This window comes from Hipposideros armiger, unplaced genomic scaffold (assembly GCF_001890085.2).
Source record: "Hipposideros armiger isolate ML-2016 unplaced genomic scaffold, ASM189008v1 scaffold_85, whole genome shotgun sequence".
NCBI lineage: Eukaryota > Metazoa > Chordata > Mammalia > Chiroptera > Hipposideridae > Hipposideros > Hipposideros armiger.
In genome coordinates, this window is record NW_017731435.1 from 3,760,529 (window position 1) to 3,774,296 (window position 13,768).

At 48.3% G+C, this 13,768-nt stretch overlaps 1 protein-coding gene across 1 annotated transcript in view; it reads right to left on the minus strand.

Annotated features, from left to right (window-relative positions):
- The window catches only part of LOC109383534 (receptor-type tyrosine-protein phosphatase epsilon-like), a 123,194-nt gene that overhangs the window by 37,636 nt on the left and 71,790 nt on the right, over window positions 1-13,768 (minus strand). The gene's annotated exons all lie outside the window — the stretch shown is intronic.

A 13,768-nucleotide genomic window follows, 5' to 3' on the forward strand; every position in this document is an offset into this window, starting at 1 on the left:
AGAAGAAAACCGTACATGACACTGTGATTTATACTAAGAAATACATAATTGATCTTCTTCCCCATTTCTGGCACAGGGCTCCTAAAACCCTTGGAATTTCCTAAGTGATAAGAGCACTAAAAGCATCTTTTGTTCTAATATTTGGCCTTTCACCCCGGTTCCTGACACAGGGCTCCGGAAACCCTTGTAATGTGCTGGGTGTTAGAAGTGTCTTTTGTTCTGATGAGGTGACTCTGGGGGCGCTCCTGGATGAGGGCTGGTCCCTGGAAAGACCAAGCCATGATCAGAAACTTGGAATTTCAGCCCCACCCCCCCATTCTTTTGAGAAGGGAGAGGGGCTGACAATGGAGTTAACGATTAATGACTATGTGATGAAGTCCAACAAGTATGGGGTTCGGGGAACTTCCAGATTGGGTGAACACATCCACGAACCAGGAGGGTGACGCTCCCCAACTCCCCAACTCCACAGGGACAGAAGCTCCTGTGCTTGGGGCCCTCCCAGACCTCTTCACCTGCCTGTTCCTCTGTACTCTTTATCATATCCTTTAATAAACTGGTAAACCTAACCTGTGAGTTCTGTGAGCGACTCTAGCAATTTAATCGAACCCAAGGAGGGGTCATGGGAACCTCAGATTAATAGTCTATCGGTTCTTAGGGCCGGCCGAGTGGCTCAGTTGGTTAAGAGCTTGCGCAAGAGTTTGAGCTCTGAGCAACGGTAGTTCAAGTCCCGGCCCGAGCTGAGCTGCTGCTGAGCTGCCAACAGGTGGCAGGATGGCTCAGCTAAAAAAAAAAATAGTCTATCGGTTCAGAAGCACAGCTGATTGGTCAGAAGTACAGGTGACAACCTGGACTTGCGATTGGCATCTGAAGAGGGGTGGGAGCAGTCTTGTGGGACCGAGCCCTTCATCTGTAGGGCCTGATGCTATCTCTAGGTAGATAAGGGCAGAATTGAGTTACACGGTAGGACACCCAGCTGGTGTCACACAGAATTGCTTGGTGGAGGAACGCCCCCATCCATTTGGTGACCAGACGTGTCAGAAGTGAAGTGTTCTGTGTAAAAGTAAAGGAGACACACAGGAGGAAGGGAACACTGAACGTTTCCTAAATCACCATGTGAAGACGGAGGCAGAGAGATTGGAGTGATGCAGCCACAGCCCAGGACGGCCAGGAGCTACAGAAGCTGGAAGAGGTGAGGAAGGACTCCCTCCCACAGCCTACAAAGGGGACCAGCCCTGCTGACACCTTGATCTCAGGTGTCCAGCCTCTAAACTGCGAGAATACATTTCTGTTGTTTCAAGCCACCATGTTTGTGTCACTGTCTTACAGCAGCCCTGGGACACTCACACAGATGCTGAGCTAAGAAAGTTGTGAAGAAGTTCCTAAAATGCTTCTAGTTGCCTCTTTGGCCATCTTCCCCTTTGTTGACTGTGGGATCCTTCCAGGTCCTTCCAGACCCTTCCTCCTCCTCATGTCCCACATCCATCAGTCCCTAAGTCCTACCACATTCTTCTTTCAGTCAACTTTCGAGCTCTGTGTCTCTTTACCGAAAGCTCAGGTCCTTCTTCATCACAGAGCACTTGTGGGGATGAAGAAAGAAATAGCGAGGACCAGTGCCCAGCACAACTTCTGAACACAGCCAGGACTCACTAACAGCAGCCCGACTGCTCTCTCATGGCTGGCCTGCCCGGTGCCTGCCATCGCCCTACCCCGTCACTGGCTGGATGGTTCTCACACACCCCTTCTCTGTCCCCTGTTCAGGATACCCAGGGGCCTCCAACAGCAGTTCTCACACTCTGGGATTCTCTTACCACCTTCACAAGCTTTGTCACATCTTTCACTCATTTTTCTAAGAAAATCAAATACACGCACTTAAAAGGAAACTGTTTATCTTTAGTGTAAATGGGAAAAGCAGCATCGCCGGCCAAGTACAGAGATGACCTTGACATCAAGCCAGTGAAGATGAGGACCATGAGCTTTGCAAGTCTTGCTAAACGCTGGCTCTGCGCAGGGCTTTGAGCTAACGCTTGCTCTCTTTCCGTTGAAAAGGTAGATTAGCAAGTGTTAGATGGGAAAGACACACAAAGGGAAACCGAGCCTGTCTCTTGAGTGTGAGAAAGACTGGAGGAGAAGCAAGAAGGGAGGACTTTCTCCCTTTTTGATCCAAAGTTTGTCACTGCTATGCTCAGTTTCCACCTGAAACCATCTCAGGACTTTTGTGCATCAGAGGACACTACCAAGAAAGTGAAAAAGAAAACCTACAGCCTGGGAAAAAGTATTTGCAAATCCTGTATCTGATAAGGATCTAGTATCCAGAATACATAAAGAACTTTTATAACTCAATCGCGGGAAGGTAAGTGAACCAATTAAAAAATGGGCAAAGGACTTGAATAGACATTTCTCCAAAGAAGACATACAAATGGCCAACGAGCCTGGAAAAGGCGTTCCAGATCACTAATCATTAGGGAAATGCAAACCCAAACCACAATGACATAGCACTTCATGCCCACTAGGATGGCTATAACTAAAAAAATAAGTTAAATAACGAGTGTGGGTGAGGCTGCGGCAGAACTGGAACCCTCGTGCACTGCTGGTGGGGAAGAAAAACGGTGCCATCACCATGGAGAAGTTTGACAGCTGCCCAAAAGTTAAACGTAGAATTACTATATCATTTAGTGATTGCGCTCCTTGGTACATCCTCCAAAGAAACGAAACCAGGTGTTCAAACAAAACTTGTACACAAACACTCATAGCAGCATTATTCACAATAGCCAAAAGGCGGAAAACCATCTAACTGTTCATTAACTGACGAATGGATAAATAGAATGTGGCCTATCCTCTCAATGGGATATTATTCAGCCATGAAAAGGAATGAAGTATTGACACATGCGACAGCATGGCGCTAAATGAAAGAAGCCAGACAAGATGGCCACACATTGTGTCATCCCATTTATATGAAATGCCCAGAATACATAATAGAGACGAAAGCAGATTGGCGGTTGCCAGGAGCCTGGGGGAGGGGGAAGTGGGGAGCGACTGCTTACTGGGCATGGGGGTTCGTTTTGGAGTGATGAAATGTGTTGGCACCAGGCAGAGACAAGAGTTAGACAACCTTGCGAATGTGCTAAATGCCACTGAATTGTACTGTATAAAATGGCTAATATTATGTGATGTGAGTTTTACCTCCATAAAGAGAAAGCATCCCAGGACCACCACATACTGTGCTTTGGGGCAGAAGGCACCCTCCCAGCCTGGCATCCAAGCATGGATAAGAACACCTATGGGAAGCACTGGCTGGCTGAGTACTGCCTACTCAAGACTAACTACTCAGGATTTCCACCAGTAACTCATGGAATCCCCACAACAATAATAAGAGAGTTGGAACCATTATTATCCTCACTGGACAGATGGGGAAACCGAGGCACAGAAACATCGAGTAACTTGCTGGAGTCATAGCTTGGTGGAGGACACAGGTTCCTCTGGTAGACAAGGCAGATGCTCTGGGGTGGGGGTCAGTGAGGTGTCAGAAATGGTGCTATCGAGGGAGTACGCTGGTGGCCACGTGGGACCCCTACACAGGCTCCAATCTCTTCAGCCCCTTCCATAGTAATCATTTGCCTGATTAAATACCAGTCCTGCATTCTGCGGGGCCCATTGTGCTAAATTACATGGTGAGTATGCATTGCAAATTACTCTCATTATTAGAAGTTACATGGCAACATTTATACTAATTAAGTTGGGTCTCATTCCTTTAGCTCTAATTTTAAATCACTGGCAGAACTCCAGCCTTCTGGCCATGAGTGAGCTGCCACAAATGGATGGAGTAAAATGTACTTTTAATTTTCGAGCTATTCAAGATTATTTTACACTTAGAGCGACTTGCTGACATCACTACGCTGCTTTCATTTTTTGCTCTTTTTCTTTTTTTACACTTTTATCAGGATCGATGTAACAGTCAAGTTTTAAAGTACAAACCATACAGCACTCCTTCACAATTGACAGCACGAATATTTTTTAATGCAGCAGAAAACGTTTTTGGAAGTTTGTTTTCCCAGAGCACCACTGGCTTTTTCAATGTGTTTCCCAAAGAAACACAAATGACTGCCATCCAGTGGAATGACGAGGCCACAAAGGCAGCAATGATGAGCTTTATAGGAATCCCGTCACCTCGGTCCCTTAGTCACCCAGGAGGAAAGTACTGCCTTACAGAGGTCAAGTCACCTCCCAAGGTTTCATAGTGAGGAAGTGACAGGTCAGGACCTGAACCCAGTGTCTGATCCGAAGCCCACATGCTTTTTCACTTCTTCAAAATATGTAGCCGTGTGTGTGTTTGTACACAGACAAAACGCATCACACAGAAGACACACTGCCCTCTAATACTGCAGACCGAACTGATGTTGTGCCATTCAGTCATCTGTTCATTTTCACTTATTCAGAAATGACCGCTTGAACATCTGCTATGTGCCACCTGGGTGCCAGGACCTGCGGGCTGATTTTCACAGCCTCCTGTGTGTCCTTGTTCTAAGAACTTTCCAGTACTTTATCTCCTCAGAGCCTTTCAGTTCCCCTGAGAGGCCCCCGGGGGCAGGAAACGGAAGGCACAGCCCTCAGGTTCCCTCTTTATCAAGGCAGTCCCTTAGGGGAGCGGGGCGCTAAGCCAGCTGTCAGCCCAGGAGTTAGGGCTCGCCTGGGGTGCAGAAGGGGGAGCCACCCCCAGGCTACCTCGCAGCCTGAAAAGAACAAACAGCAACAAGACACAGTGCCACTGAGGGTGCGCAGACTTAAATTGCCTAAGAAAAAATCTAGAGGAAAATCTAACAAAATGCGCAGAATTCACCCTGTGCACGATTGGGATAAAATACTACGCAAAAAAGCTTAGGTTTTACTTCCTATGAGTAAAACAGCTCAGGTTTCACTGCCTTTCTCCAGCACACCAACAACTATGCCGCCACTCAATAAGAAAAAACACAAATATGAAACCAAAGGCTCATTACGACCTTCCCACTTCCATAACGGGGCCCTCTCACTTTGTTCCTCTCTCTCTCCCCCTCTCTCTCTCTCTCTCTCTCTCTCTCTCTCTTTCTCTCTCTCTCTCTCTCTCCTCTTTAACCAGAAACAACTAGGGGGCAGAGAGTCGATTGGAAGGTAGTGGAAGCCCTTCCACATTATAGGCAAAATACAGTTAAGTTGTCTACTGTAACCTTACTGACACAAAACCTCTCTTAGCGCAAACACAATAAAGCGAATCTTTAAAGTGAACGCTTGATCCTGTTCATGATGTTCTATGTGGAGGCCCGAACGCACAGGGATCCCCCTCCCGCTAGACTAGGAGTGAAGAGAACGCCAGCCCTTCCGGTCCTCGGGCACTGGCACCACCTGAGGCACGAGGTATCCAACCTTGCTGGGCATTTGGGAGGTGCCACCCAAGTGAGCTGGTGGAACCCTCCTGGAAACCCTGGGATGACCGGCAGTCCGGAGCTTCTGGGGTGCCCCCTCTACTTTTCAGGGAAAAACTGACATTCTGGGATAAACTGATTTAAATGAACCACCTCTTCAAATGCAACCTAGTATTTTTTCTCAGCAGGAAGGCTGTTCTCACCATAGGTACCCCAAATAGTTTGCAAGTGAGTTGTATCTGGTTTACCACACAGCAGCATTAGCAGTCGAAAAGTAATTTGAGCATTTATTAAATACACAGTCTCTTATAGAACACATGCTATTCCATAAGACTCAGCCTTCAACCATAGCAGGATGATTAAGAAGAAAGAAAGGGGGCCGGCCGAGTGGCGCGATGGTTAAGAGCTGGCTTGGGACGCCAGAGGCCCCGGTTCGGATCCCACATATGAGGGCCAGTGACACTGCCCTCCACAGCTAAGATGCTGAACAACAGCTCAACCTGGAGCTGGACTGCCGTGAGTCGCTGGCGACGGCGTAGGCTGCAGACTGCCGTGAGTCGCTGGCGACGGCGTAGGCTGCAGACCCTGCTGCAGTGGGTTGCCATGGGCTACCGTGTGTAGCCAGCAGCCAGCGTGAGCAGCCAACAGCCGCAGTGAGCGGCCGTCCAGAAGCCGGCGACTGATCTGCTTCGCCCTGGAAGAGCGCAATGATGGTGCCAACTTGGGCCAGTGAAGCAACGTCCTCCACAACTAGACTGAAGAACAGAACGACAGCAACTTGTCTGTTCCCCTTCCCCCAATTCCCCAATGCTGTTCTCAGCCCCCCAATTCACCAATAAAAATCTTTAAAAAAAAAAAAGAAGAAAGGAAGGGAGGAAGGGAGAAAGGAGAGAGAGAGGAAGAGAGGAAAGAAAGGAGAATTTCAGTGAGAGAAAACCGTCCTCCAGTTTGATGATGTGATGTTTCAAATGATTGGCTAGTCAGCTTTCATGTCAAATGTGTCCTAAAATGCCTTCATAATTTTCACGTGAGTGGAAAGATGCATGTCCAAAAGTTTGGGCACGTTCTCTTTGATTAAAGAATGTTTAGTTGTTGTATTTTAAATGAAAGACAAAGTACTTGTATGTTAAACAGCAATTTAATGAATAGGAAGATATAAAACCGGCATAAATCACTGGAACACAACTGTTAACCCATCACCTACATGGATGTTACCTTTTTACAAACTGGTCGCGTGAACTCACACACAAACTTGACAAAGAGGGGAACTGCTGTGACATTCCTAAATGATCAGTGAGTAGCAACATTATCTATTAAAGTTCAAGAGCTTTTAGAAAATGCATTTTTCTCACAACCTAAACCAGCGACTGAAGGAACACTTTGGAAACCCCCTTTCACATCTGTATTCTGCATCCATGGATACTTACAGAGCATCGCGTTTGGGGCAGCCCCCAGGTGATCAACTTGTGCAGTCCCATGTCCCCAGCCCTGGAGTCGCACTGGCTGATACTCGGGACATCGCTGAGCAGGCTACCGATGCGAAAGGCAATGCATTATTTACGTGGCTATTCCCTTTGTAATTCTTCTGAGGCTAGCTCATGGCTGCTAGTCCTCAGACGATATCATTAGACACCGGAGCCAAAAATCGAGCAGGGAGAAAGACAGGCGAGATCGCCCATCTCTAGCTGAAATACTCAAAAATAAACTTATGATTCGCAGAGGTGGAGAGACTTTTTTTAAGTTTCAAATAAATCAGTGAGGAAGGCGGCACACAATCCAGTCTGGCTGTTGGGAGCTGTCACGCTGGTGGCTCTGGCTGCAGCTGTGGGCAGTCTTCTGGTGGGGGTGGGGGGATCGGCAGCTCGGTGCATTGCGCCCCAGAGGAGGCAAGAGGAAGGGAGAGCACCCAGCCTCCAGGACACGCTGGGTGCACGGCCCGCAGAGGGAGAGGGGCAAGGTGCCATGGGAACCAAGATTCCCCCACGCTCCAGACTTAGTCTTCACATACAAGTCATGCTGTTACACATTCAGAAAGACGCTTTCAAGGCCAGGCTAAATTGAAATGCAGCCCAAATTGAAGAAAATGTGAAGGACACCTATTATTAGTGCCTTTCCTCAAACTGAGTTTAAAGATAAAATTCTTTTAGTTTGGAGTTTTCCACTCTCCGGAAAGAGCCATTCTATCCCTCGCATGACGCTGCTCTGAAGAGTGAATGTCTCATATTAAACATTAAAAATCTCTCTCTGTTTTTTTTTCAATAGCACTTCCTAAAATAAAAAGGGAACTCTACCCTCAGATTTTACTCTCTAGTCTGTTATCAAAAAAAAAACTGAAGCTGCTGCCTGTTCTCACCAAGTTCTCCTTCTCTTGTGACTAAGGGGACGATTTTAGACTGGGCTGCTTCCGCATTTCACATGCTGGGGGTCGCATCACATCCCTGGCAATGTGGCAGCGTTATAAGAAGGCACCCTTCCCGGTGGACGTGCTCTTAGCACAGGTGTCACAAGCGTGCACAGGCAGCTCAACAGCGTTTCACGTCTTTCAGAAGGAGGGGCCCCTGACCAAAAACACACCGCAGCACGCGATGTCTGCAGCACGGTTTGCTGCAATGCCTTACTTTGTTTTTGTTTTGATACTGTCACATCCCTCGGGCCAGCCCCGGGCTCGCACTTTCATTCTGTCCTGAGAATTGGAGTGGACGTGCTCCATGCTGGGTGCTTTCTGTGTGCCGAGGACTGTGCTAGATAACTACAGACTTACTCTGCGTCATTTAACTCCCAGTTATGTCTGCCTCCCATAAAGACACACTCAGCAACATTCCTGCAGATGTGTTTGTTCTGTGGGGCAGGAGCAGTGACCAGGCTTCCAACAGCTACTGGCCTGGCGCCTGGATGGGGCGCCCGAGATAGTTCATCATCGGATTCTCCAATCGCCACCTTCCCTTCCCTGATGACTTAGGTTATCATGTTAGTTGTCTGCAAATCCATTTATTTTCTGAAAACGCCGCTTCTCATTCCTTTTCTGTTGATAAGGAATTTCTGAAACAATCATCGAAAACCATCTCCGCTACAGACTGCCAATGCTACTCGCTTGCCACAGGATTTGAGATCTCTTTTATTCCCAAAGGGGGCCATTATTTCCACCGGTTGCCATGGTGATGCTGCAGTATTGCTGCTGTGTGTTCGACTGGTTCCCGTTGCAGTCACAGCACACGCTTAAATCAAACCATTTGTTTCACATGGCACAGGTTTCAGGGAACCGAACACCTGGCTGTGTAAAACTTAGTTAATTGAACTCCTAGCTTCATCTTACCGGGGCGACGGAGAGCCCAGCTGGGAGTTGTCCGCGCAGGCCCGGGGAAGCGTGTGCGGGGGGGATTTAAATGTGGGGAAGAAACATCTTAAAATGCCTTCATTTCTTCCCCTTCATTTGTGCAAGGAGACATTTCTTACTATTTCCAATGACCTGAGAAATGTTGTTCAAAAAGCAAAAGTAATGTGACTAGAAACGAGGAACTATACGTTTTTAATTACTGGGGTTCACAGTAATTGACCCTCTGCTATATCCATTTTTGAAGCAACAGCTTAGCTTTCCTATTTGTACATCTCCTATCTTGCTTTTATTTGTAACTTGGCTACATACACAGACACATAATTATATTAATTCCTGAGGTCTGTGACCTGTGAAGTCTAGCTTTAAAAAAAGACAGATATTATTAATTGGCCTTTTCAGTCTTCAAGCCCTGGTTTCCCAAGGGATGGTCTATCCAAATGTTGAACTCTCCTTGAACTCCAGGAAGCTGGTCCTCTGAGGTTCTAGCCTGGAATCCAGGTGTCCAGGGCATCTGCTCCTTACACCCCCTCATCAGGGGGCAGACATGGGGGGTCACCGTGAACTGGCAGGTAGGTGGGAGCGCCCCGTGGAGCAGGTGGGCTTCATTGCATTATCTTCTGAGTAAACACGAGTTCATCTGGACACTCGGGCCCAGCGGTCGGCTGTTCTGAGCTCTTACTGTAAATGGTCTTGAGAGCTGGCTTGGGCTCCTGACAAGACAGGCAGTGTGAATCCAAAGAGGACAGACCACCTGGACTGGACTTCAGAGGCCGCTACGAGGAAAAGGCGGGTCATTTACTACAGCCAGCCATCAGGGAAAATGTTCAATCTAAGTCCAACCCAAAGTCATTGAATTAACCTGAGTCTGAGTCACGTTATCTGTGCAGTTGGGTCTTTTTTTCTGCCCCATATCTGTTTGCCTTTTGCTTTCTTTTTCATATATATATATATATATATATATATATATATATTTATTTATTTATTTTTTATTATTTTTTTTTTGCTACAGCATTAGTAAGATTGGCCAGATTCGAGGATTTGTTGTTTGGGGAACAGAAGAACTCTCTCCACATAGGAAAGAATGCCGTTGGGGCCTCAGACACCAAGGCTGCTCTAATGAACAGATGTGCGGCTGATGACACCCACTTCCTGAAGAACCGAGGGCTGGGACGTTACAGCACCAGCCCATTTTCTGTGAGCTCAGAGCCTGGGGGTGTGCGGCTGGAACTGTGTCTGTACGTCTCTGCTCCTCCCTGACTGGGAAGAAGGGTTTCCATGAGCTTGGCTGCTGGCATGAAACGAGGCAGAGGGCGGAGGCTGGGCCGTGGGCTGCGTGGGTGGCAGTTTGTTGGCATGGATTCCAGATTGAGGTGTCAGGCTGATACAAACCGGGACACCTCAGGTGTGCACGGTCTGAAGGAGATGCTTCAGCTGGAGACTGTATGGTTAGAATCCTGAGCACTCTGAATTCATAACAGTGCAAAGTTAGTATGACGCAGGACAAATGGGGGCACCACGGTGTCCTTTCACACTCCGTCCACTGGTGGGCGACACACAGCCAGCCCCGCCCCAAATCCTCTCGTAGGTGTGTCTTTTCTGTTGTGGAAGAAATTATTTTAACAGGGCAGGCTCTGAGATCCCGCCTTAGGAATGGGTGTTTTTGGCCCATCTGACGGCCTTTGGGGAGATGTATGTGAAGCTGCCAGTTGCTGAGCCATGGAAGCTTCTGGCATCGCATGTCTTTCTTAGCGGATCTCTCTCCCTTCCAAATAATTAGACATCATTCACTGCCCCATGTCCATGCGAGACTTTACATCATCCTGAAATGAAAAGTGAGTCGCGCTGGTTCCTGGAAACAAGATGTCCATGGCATGAATTTTTCCAGAGAAACCAGGCTTTTTAGCACCCAGGCTGGCAGCTCTGACAGGAGCAGGTGGAGTAGGTGGCTTGCTGAACTCTCAGAGAAAGCTCCCTATTTCATGCTAACGTACATTTTAGAAACAGAGGTCAAATCCACTTACTCCAAGGTGGTCTGGGGTTTTTTTTCAGCGTGTGTGTGTGTGTGACATGGATGTAAACATGGACGGAATTCTAAGCGAGGCACATAAGAATGATTAGGTTCTTGACCTGATAATTTTCCTTTTTAATGCTCAGTAAGTTCACCATGACGCCAAGCAATGCTTACTTTAGGCGTCTTGTTATGCTGTCCAGAAAAATTAATCAAATATTGCAACATCACTGGAAAACAAGGTTTTCATGTAGGTGTTTATAACAATCTAGTGCATGAGGCTTTTTTATGAAACCACAGAAAGCCTTGGGTACTGGCCAGTCCCAAGCCCCGCCAGCAGGCTCTGGGCCATCAGCTGAGCACCAGCTGGGTAATTCTGTGGTACTATTCTGGATCCGAGGACTCTGAGAACTTAGGAGCCTCTGGGACCCATTTAAGTCCTTTAAAAAGAAGCCCTAGGATGCACATGACTTATTTGATGTCAGGCAGTCCATTAAGGGCCAATCTGGTGTTCGAACCTGGTCTCCTGGCTGCCACACCCACATTCTGGCAAGCCCCGACTCTGCACCCTGTCTTCCTGGAGGTGGGCCCCCGTGAACTAACCTCCTTCACTTCAGAAGGGAGTAAAATGATTCCATCTAGTTCCATTGGATTCCCCAAAGCTAGGGGGTATGCCCACCCATCAGTGCCACCTACTAGCATTGAAAGTCTGTGTCTTGAGAAGGAATACGTTTTAAATCAATCAATTAAAGACATAGTTTAAGATGAGGCCCTGTTATCCACTGCATGTTTTATACACCAAGAAGAATGACCAAAGTTCAAGTCCAGCATACAAGTATCTAAACTATTATATAATAGCTGCATGGCCCCTGGCACAGAACAGGCTAAGTAGTCGGGGCTGATAGGCAAACCCAGCTCTCAGGACGGCTCCAGGGCCCAATGAGAGAGGCGGGCAAGGGCTGGGCATGTACCTGGACGCAGCGAGCTCTCAGTACCTGGGAACTCCCTATCACCTTCCCACATCAAGCTGCGGGTATCGCTCTCTCACCCTCCAAGTCCTGGGGAAATAGGTGACTTGGGTGACCGAAGAAAATGCAAGGAAGTTAGGTGAAAAACCTGAACAGGCGAAATGCGTCCTGCTAGCCTGAGCTGACCCCATATCGTGGCAGCATAGGATCTCAGAATTAACACTGTGTCTTTTGTTATCTCTGAGTTTGGTCAAAACCCTCTGAATTTCAAGCAGGCAAGCTTCTGGGTATTTACTGCCTATCACCATAGAAAGCGTCACCTTCCAAAACTGAGTGTCACCATGTCACTGTTCTTCCTACAAGAGCGACAGCACCATTCCTTCCCCAGCTCATGAGACTCTCATTAGCCCTGTGACCGGATAACCGACTCTGCTCTGTCACATCTCAAGAGCTTCCAGCTGCAAAGGCCATGCCAGTGGGGAGATTCCACGCCTGCTCCTAGGTGCCTGGGCTTCGGACAAGTTTAGTAAGACGCAAAGACACCATGCTCTCCAGGGACATGGATGGAGGAAAAAGAAGACAGCCGGGCTGCATGGCCCAGCCGATGCCTGAGAAATCGCCCAGTCCCAATAACCAGGCAGGGGTGGTTTGTCTCAACAGGAGACGTGGAGCCTTCTCTAATTCCCTCTTCCTCAGAACTTGGAGCGCCATAAACTAGGAGACATACTGTGGGTTCCCCTCTCTGAGAAAGAAGCTCTCAGATCTGAACAGGTGGAGACCGAAAATGGGACCATTTTGTCTCTTGGGGAAGGGGTGGAGAGTCTCCTACCGGGTGTCACTGCTGTGCTCTGATGGAATATGGTGCCGTGGGATTGGGGCTGAGGTCAGATGCATTCTCCTTGGTGTATAAACCTATAGCTAGTAACAGGTTCTCACCTTAGACTCCATCTTGGATTCATTTAGAGCATATCCCTTCTCAAGATATGGAATTTCAAAGCCAGTTGGTGGCTTTGATTGGTGGGCGATTGATCCCCAGCCCTTAGAAATCATGAGGCGGTGGGGGCTGCAAAGAGAACCACCACCAAAAGCCCAAATTGAGCTGACACGTGTAGTTATGGCCTGGTTTGGGGGCCAGTGTAGACCTGGAATGCAGCTCTGCCACGGGTTCAGGCAGAGTGAGTCAAAAGTACCAGCGTGTCCCTTTGACATGTGCCTGTATGGCCACAAAATAAAACAGAACAAGCTTGGCCTCATCGGGGACAGAAATCAGGAGACCAGTCTGGCCCTGGGCAGAGAAAAGCAAGGGGGGTTTATTGAGACACTTGGGACGGGGGTGAACTTTCTTTATTTCTGTCTATCTTGCTCCAAAAGGTCTGGAGAGCAGAGTAAGGAGTATTAATAAATACTTATCCATTCGTCACGCCAGCACCTGGATGCGGGGAGAGGCAGAGGTCCCCTGGCTGCACGGCCTATGTCCCAGCCACGGACAGAGTGGAGAAATGCGACTGCTCCAAATAGCAGTAGGTGTTTTCATGACAATAGAAAAAAAGTGAAGTAGGTGGCAGAAGTAGCCTGGGACAGAAAGTCAGATGGGAGGGTGGCAGCATTAGGCAGGGCGGGCAAGGATGGAAGACCTTTCTAGAAAGAAATGGATGGAGTCAGTGGGAAGTACAGCTCTGGCTGGAAACGGATCGCATGCCTGTGGGAAAGAAACCCCTTATTGCAAAGCCACGAGTGAACGGTCCAGTGATCTGACCACCAGTTTCAGGCCATCATGGCTTCCAGGGTGTGAGACCAGGGCAGTGGTCTACAGACCCCCTCCCCCGCCACACACACACAGGGGGCTCAGTGCAGGGGGCTTAATGCTCTCAGGCCGCTCACTATCTTGAAGTTTGTAGTAACTTCATCTCTGAATTTCTGATAGAAAGTGTAGTCTGAGGGGACAACGGCCCATCGCGCCAGGGGCTTAGAGTCTAGACGCATACGTGGTATGCCTCCTGTCACCTCCCCGGGTGGGGACTTGACTGTCCACTTCCATACGTGGTATGCCTCCTGTCACCTCCCC